This window comes from Neltuma alba, unplaced genomic scaffold, assembly GCF_004799145.2.
Source record: "Neltuma alba isolate B1F8T4 unplaced genomic scaffold, ASM479914v2 tig00010245_pilon, whole genome shotgun sequence".
NCBI classification, from domain to species: Eukaryota; Viridiplantae; Streptophyta; class Magnoliopsida; order Fabales; family Fabaceae; genus Neltuma; species Neltuma alba.
The window spans coordinates 239,326-247,992 of NW_021635173.1; positions in this window are offsets into that span (position 1 = coordinate 239,326).

Sequence of the window (8,667 nt, forward strand, 5' to 3'; positions counted from 1 at the left end):
ACCTTAGAAAACAACTCAAATTTCCAACCAAAACAAGCTTTAATCTTAACCATAATCAAGCTTAAACATACCTTGATGAATCCTTGACTAAAGCTTGATGATTTCTCTTTCAAATACACTTGCTAAGATCAATTCCAAAGCTGAAGAAAACACTTGGACAACAACTCCCCTCTTTTGTCAATTTTAGTGTATTTAGGGGGGATTTATAGAGCATGAAATCTGCCCTCCCCCTCTCATTTTAGGTGTGTGAAGCTGCCACTTAAAGGAACACTTGGCTGCCATCACATGGTTAAAAATTCCAGATCATGCCATGTGTACAAGCCTTAGAATATTCCTTTGATTTTTATATGAAAATTGGACTTAAATCCAATTTAATTATTGGGCTAGGCTTTATCACAAAATTTTTGGCTTTTCTTGGGCCAATGTGGGGCCTAATTTGATCTAAAAATTTTTAAGAATTTAGCGCAACAATAAAATATTAATTCCAAGCAATATTGAAGCTTATAAGTTACTATTCACTTGTAACTTTCTATAATTTTCTAGGCCTCCAAAATCAAATTTTCCCCATAAAAAAAATCCTATTTTAATATAAGAATATGATTTAGAAAATTTTATAATTTTTCCTCCACCTCTAACTATTTATTTTGAATTTTTCTTGAATAGGGGTTTATCGGTAAGACTTTTGGAAATAAATTCCCAAAAATAGTTTCCTATACTTCTAGGGCCTGAAACCAATTTTATAAATTCTAATAAATATTTAGATAATTATTTCATATTTTTTTAGAATTATTGAGGCCTCTAAATAATTATAATAATTAATTTCATCCAATTTTCACTATTTTTCCTGAAAAACCTACTTTTCAGGAAATTCCATAATAATATATTTTCACACCATTTTCACCTTTAGGGCCTCCATTGAAGTTCCAAAACCTCTAATTTATCTTTTTGCCATTTTTTTGGAGAATTTTTTGAAATTGTTTTCAAATTTTTTCATTTTGCCCTTTTTAGACCGATAATTCTAAAAATATCAATCCAGACCCCATTGGGGTTTCACATGAAAAGTTGTTTTGTTCTTCCATCTACTTTCCATATTGGCCCACAACAAGATTTTTAGCTTACAACAGTAGGATAAATTTTCAGGATGTGACATTTTCTCCCCTTTAAATAAATTTCATCCCCTAAATTTAAAACGTACCTTATTTAAAAAATTCAGGAGAATTGTTCTTCATATCATCTTCCTTTTCCTATGTCGCTTCTTCTTGTGTTGAGCTCTCCTAGATTATCTTGACCATTAGAATGGTCTTATTTCACAGCTACTTAATCCGCCAATCTACAATTTTTGTCGGTTTTACCTCGAACGTCAGATTATCTTGCAGCATGATATCTTCATATTCCAAAATATAGGAGGGATCTGGTTGATACTTTTTCAACTGGGAAATATGAAAGACATTATGTATTTGACTGAAGTTAGGGGGTAGGGCCAATTTATAAGTGACGGGTCCTAGCCTAAAGAGGATTTGGAAGGGTCTAACATACTTAGGTGTCAACTTCCATGCTTTTAAGGAGTTTCTTACTCCCATTGTCGGAAATACTTTTAGAAATACATGATCTCCAATGTTGAATTCCAAAGGCTTCTGTCAGACATCGGCTTAACTTTTGTGTCTGCTTTGAGCTGTAAGTAACCTCTGTCTAATCATTTTGATATGCTATGTTCAACTATATCGGGTCCATAAATTTGTCGCTCCCCTAACTTTGTCCAACATAATGGGGATCTACATTTATGGCCATACAATGCCTCATAAAAAGCCATCTGTATACTAGAATGGTAGCTGCTATTATACACAAATTTAGCTAACGATAGGTACTCATCCCAGTTTCCTTTGAAATCTAGTACACACGCTCTCAACATATCTTCTGGCATTTTATATCATCCGCTCCATCTGTCCATCTGTTTACAGATGATAGGCCACATTGAAGCTTAATTTTGTGCCCATTGCTTGCTGTAATGCTCTCCAGAATTTATAGAGGAATCACGGATCTCTATCTGACATAATCATTTTCAGTACCCTATGTAATCTCACAATTTCCTTAATATACAACCTTGCCAGTCTCTCTAGCTTATATTCCTTCTTCATTGCCAAGAAGTGAGTAGACTTTGTTAGTCGATCAATTATTACCTAAATTGCATCATATCTTGACGTCGTGCAAGGTAATCCCATGATAAAATCCGTGCAGATCCCATTTCCACTCTGGGATGCTTAAAGATTGTAGGGGTCCCAACAGCCTTTGGTGTTTATTCTGAATTTTTTAGCAAGTGAGGCACTTACACACATATTCTGTTATGTCTTTCTTCACACCAGGGCACCAGAATAACTCTCTGATGTTTTGATACGTCTTCGTCATGCCTAGGTGCATTGTATATTTGCTTTTGTGTGCCTCTTCCAAAATATGCTCTTTAATGCCAGTTACAGAGGGAACATATATTCTTCCTTAGTATATAAGTATTCCCTCCTGAGAGATCTTAAAATCTCGAGTTTCGTTTTGTAGTACTTTGGCCTTCAAAATATCTGCCAATTGATCTCTCTCTTAGGCTTCTTTTATCTGTTTAGTTAGCCATGGATCTGCTTTCATTATCTCCCCCTTTCTTGTCATCAGTTGCATTTGACCTATAGGGCTCTAATCCCTAATGCCTTTGATGAGTTTTCACTCTATAATCATCAAAGATGCTAGCTGAACTACCTTCCGGCTTAATACATCGGCTACAAAATTAGCCTTCCCTAGGTGGTATTTTATCTGGTATTTTATCTTGTGATCACAATATAGTTTAATCGTTGCCCCATACAAGTAATGCTTCCAAATCTTTAAGGCATATACTATTGCTACTAGATCTAGGTCGTGTGTGGGATAATTTTCTTCATGGGTTTTAAGTTGTCATGAGGCGTAGGCGACCACTCTACCTTGCTGTATTAGCACACATCTCAATCCTTACTTGCTTGCATTAGTGTACACAACATACGACAGCGTAGGATTGGGGATAATTAGCACAAGACTAGAGGTCAATTTCTGCTTTAACTCTTGAAAGCTAGTCTTAAATTTGTCATCCCACACAAATGGCTGATTCTTCTTGGTCAGCGGCAGGGCAATCCTAAAAAATTCTTGAATAAATCTTCTGTAATAACCTGCCAGTCCTAGAAAGCTTCAAACTTTCGTTACTGTCTTTGGTTATTTCCAATTTAATACTACTTTAATCTTGCTCAGGTCTACTGTAACTCCTTCTCGAGTGATCACATGACCCAAGAATCTTACTTCATTAAGCCAGAATTCACATTTGCTAAGTTTTGCATACAACTGCTTTTTCTCTCAAAGTATCTAAAACAATCCTTAGATGCTGCTCATGTTTTTTTGGTCATTTGGAGTATACCAAGATATCGTCAATAAAAACCATGACAAACTAATCCAGGTATGGCCGCAAGATTCTATTCATGTAATCTATCAAAATTGTAGGTGCATTTGTCAATCCAAATGGCATTACTAAAAATTCATAGTGCCCATATTGGGTTCGAAAAGCAGTCTTCAGTATATCTTCTACTTTTATTCTTAGTTGGTGATAACCTGATCTCTGGTCAATTTTAGAAAATACAGTAGCACCAGCTAGTTGATCCACCAAATCATCAATCCGGGGCAATGGGTATTTGTTCTTGATTGTCACCTTATTTAATTCCCAGTAATCAATACATAATCATAAATTGCCATTCTTCTTCTTCATAAATAATACCGACACGCCCTATGGAGATATACTGGGTCATATGAAACCTTTTTCTAGCAACTCTTCTAGTTGTTTCTTTAGCTTCGCCATTTCATTAGGAGCCATCAGTACGAGGCCTTTAAAATTGGTCCAGTTCACGGTATGAGATTGATAGCAAATTCTGGGAGACCGCTGATCTTTGTAGGAAAGACTTCTGGAAACTCTTGTACCACCGATATCTTCATAATTCCTTCTTCTATTTTTGCTTTTACAAAGAAGAATACCATATATCCTTGGCAACCTTGTCTTAAAAACTTCTAAAAACTCTCGTACCACTAGTATCTTCGCAATTCCTTCTTCCACTTTTGCTTTTACAAAGAAGAATACCATATATCCTTGGCAACCCTGTCTTGAATATCTATGCGCCTATGCCTCTGTAATCAAGTTTAATCTCACTTCGGTGCGAGGGCTTGGTTATTAGGCAGGAAGGATTAGCACTTTATTTTTACAGTCGAGGAGTACGCTATGCGAGGATAGCCAATTCATAGCAAATATAACATCAATATCATGGAAAGGCATACATATGAGGTCCAACGTAGTGCAATAATAGGCATAACAGACAATGCAGTTTAAACAGACATCGAAAGTTAAAACTTTAGTGCTAGTGGGAGTGGAAACACAAAAATCATATAGCAATGTATTAACAGTGAGGCCTATATGCCTAGCGAAATCGTGTGATATAAAGGAGTAGCTGATGCCCGAATCAAACAATGCATGCACGGGGTAATCATTCACATTAATCGTACCTTGAATTATTTCGGGTGATTGCTTGGCCTCCTTCTTACTAAAGGCAAACACCCTGCCCTAAGACTGTGGCCTCAAAACTTGAAGCACATATTCTGACCCATTAAGCATGGCTGATTATCATGGTTCTTACCACATATCTCGCATTCTCTTCCTCAGAGAGTGTTATCAAACCCTCCTCACCTTGCTTCTCCTCCTCGTCTAGGTTTTCTTGAAAAACCAGACATCTTCCTTTTCCTATTATTGCTAAAGGAAGTTCCTTCCTGGCCTGACCTTACTGCGGGTCTCTCAGTCTTTTGGCTTGTCCTAGCCACATCTTGGTTATTTTGGCTACTCTATGTGATATGACAGACTTCCACTGTCTTATTTAATTCAGGTCTCAGCTCCCTTACTATCTTCTCTGTAAACCAGCATTCGTTATTCAGGTGCTGGAGGTATGTAGAATAACAGGACAGCTTGATATATCTGGCCAGATATTCTTCAAAAGATTTGTTGGCTGCCTACTTAATGGTGAGGAACTCAGCCTCTTTCTCATCCCTCACTGATCAAGAAAAGTACTTCAAGAAAAACTGCTCCTTGAAAACTTCCCAGTTAACGGGGGTTTCATTTGCCTGAAGGCCCAACTTTGCATTCCTCCACTATCTATTTGCTTCACCTTCAAGTTTGTATATGGCCATCTGGGCCTTCCTCTCTGATGAGCATTCAAGAATTTTAAAAATTTTCTCAAGCTGGGTTATCCAGTCCTTAGCTACCTCTACGTCGTTCCCTGAAAAGATGGAGGGTTATGATTGCTAAAGCATACTATCCATTGTTGCAGACTATCAGGTTTTGCAGCGGCTTGTGCTTGCTCAACAATCCCCACTTGTAATTGCTGGGGTTGTTGAACTGGTTGAAATTGGACTAGTTGGACTACTCCAACTGTTCTTTGGCCAGGTTGTTGCAATTGTGCTATTGCTATTGCTACTGATCTAGCTATAGCAGCATCCCATTCCTATAATTGGCAAACCTGTGCAGCTTGTAATTCCTATATAGTTCGCTGTTGTTCCTCAAATCTATCCATTATAGTTTAGATAGGATCAATAGGAGGTCTAGGAGATATTTCTCTTGCACAACCTCTTTCACGTCTTGTTCTCGCCATTTTGCTTTATCTTCTTTTAACTATAAAAGGAATAGGGTATTCAAAAGCACTTTATACCTTACTTAACTACATACAATAGTTTAGCATAGTCAGTTCAATGTCAACCATTCACAACCACAAACATATATAGTTATCTAGTCAAGGTGTTAAAATAAAAGGAAATGTAGAAATAGCAAAGATTTCTAAATCATCCAACAGCTAGTTGAATGTATGATAAGCTTAGGTATCACAAATCTTCTCAATCTCAAGCTGCCATATACGAGTCCTAGGTAGTGAATCTATCAATGCCTGTCCCTGTAAGGTGTCATCTGTATTCTTGGGATCCTCTTCCACTACTTTATTGTGCAGCAGTCGAACATAATAAAAATATTTCAGATAGATTGAGGCATACTAGTTCTGGAACCTATCGGTGTGCCTTCCTAGCTCTATGAACTCCCGAAAGATATCATCATAACTTTTAAATTCCTTCTTAACCAACATTAGTCTTTTCTTAACTGGTAAATCTTTAGTTTTGCTATCGCTTGGACCCACGACGGTTATAGGTATGGCCTTGACTCCACTAGGGCCTACTTTGTCTGGTCTAGGTCTCACTACACTCTGTGTTTCATCATGTAGCTCTCCTTCTCTGATCTAGTTAAAGGCTACACTAGACTTAGCTTCGGTTACTAGTTTGCCCGGACATTCAAGGGAAGTTGATGGGTCTTCCTCCAGAACTAGCCATCTTCAGAACCACCAGTTCAAAAAATCTTTCCCCGACATTCTTTGTTTAATAGTAATTCTAAAGTCACTTTTCTCGCAACAAGCCATTTCTTTTCTTGCACTTAATTCAGCCCATAATACACAACCCAACTACTATAGATAATACACAATTCAAATCCAATTCACTTAGTAACCAATCACATTTCCTATTATATAACAATCGATATAATGCAACCAAATAGAGCCAGAACCTTTGCTCTAACACCAAAAATGTCACACCTTACGTTTAGACCTCATTTTATCTCATTTGGAACTATTTGGAACCATTTACTGTGGCTTTAAGTTGGAAAAAATTAAACTTTGAATTTCTTGAAATTCGGGTTACTATTCATTGTAACTCTAATTAGGGCCAAATTTTGAAAATTCATAATTAATTTTAGAAAAATTGAAATGAGGTGGTTCCAAATTCTATGGAAAGCTCTTTAAAGGAAAAATATTCATTAGCATTCAGAAGTCACCAATCAGTGCCAAATTTTGTTTAAAGTGGTACTATTTATTTGGTAAATTTTTAATTTTTCAAGATTTATACCCAATTTTGGAAGGATATAACTTTATGCACAAAACTCCAAATTTGATGAATTACCACTTGTTTTAAAACTAAAAATTATGAGTTCAATGCTACCTCTTGATAGATAGTTCAATTCGGTGTCTTTAGGGAATTGATGTTCCTCTTTGATCTCTTGCAATGTGCCTATCATTTAAAGTACAAACACATTCTAAATTACGAACAATTCAAGCATAAACACAATTGCTTGACATTAAGCTTAATTTAACCTCTTTTTCCTTAATTTTTGACCTAATTAATCCGTCTTTGTTTCAATCAATCTCTTGGCTCATTTCTACATGATTTTTCATGTAGAATCCAAATATCAATTCAGATTTATCAAAATCACACTCCTTCCTTTTCATTTCATCTTGGCCAAATAGAGGGTATATATTTTCTAAAAATTTTATTTTTGATTCTAATGATTTTAAACACTTTTTCTTAATATTCCTCTACACAAAAACACATTTTAAACTCATTGGAATCATCAAATCATAGCAAAACAAACTCCTACCCCAAAATGACCCCTTAATAACCCTAACTTGGTTTTCTTCCAAAAATCAATCCAAACACCACTTAAACATGATAATTCCAACTCATTTTTAAGGCTTCTATCCTTTCCTAATACATAGACACTTCAACTAAAATTGGGTAGCAACTTTACCTTAGAAAACAACTCAAATTTCCAACCAAAACAAGCTTTAATCCTAACCATAATAAAGCTTAAACATACCTTGATGAATCCTTGACTAAAGCTTGGTAATTTCTCCTTCAAGTACACTTACTAAGATCAGTTCCAAAGCTCAAGAAAACAATTATAATAATTAATTTCACCCAATTTCCACTACTTTTCTTGAAAAACCTCAATTTTCAGGAAATTCCGTAATAATCTATTTTCACACTATTTTTACCTTGAGGGCCTCCATTGAGTTTCAAAACCTCTAATTCGCCTTTTTACTATTTTTTGGAAATTTTCTGAAAATTTTTCTGTTTTGCACTTTCTAGATCAATAATTCTAAAAATATCAGTTAGAACCTGTCGAGGTTTCACATCAAAAGTTGTTTTTTCCTTTCATTTACTTTCCATTTTGGCCCACAACAAGATTTTTAACTTACAACAGTAGGATGAATTTTTAGGATGTGTCATTTATCCCTTGACAGAAAATAAATATAAAATAATAATCCATGCCAAATAACAATGGTCTTGTTCATGGAATCTTTTTTTGTTCATCTCACAACTTGAAGTTGTAAATTTCCATCGGGTAATTTACTTGTTGTGAAGGGAGAATAATAGATGTATCCAATGCTATCCAAACAACTGAGCAAAGATACTAGTATATTATTGGCGTATGAAATATGCAGCAAATAGTCTATGACGCTATATGGTGAATTCTGAAATCTACGGCTTGATTGTTAGCCATTCATTATTATGAAATCTACGGCTTGATTGTTAGCCATTTATTATTATATAATTATTGTTTCAAGACTTGGTAGAACACCATTCCTATGCATGCTTCAAAGATACAAGTATAATTATTGTATGCTACAGGTTTTCAATTACCTGGCAATTGAACATATCAAATTAGGTGTTTCAAAAATCTTGCTAGACTTTCCATTTGAGAAGAAATTCAGCAGCATAACGGCTTAAAAATGAGTATTTTTCGGCCTTTATGCCCTC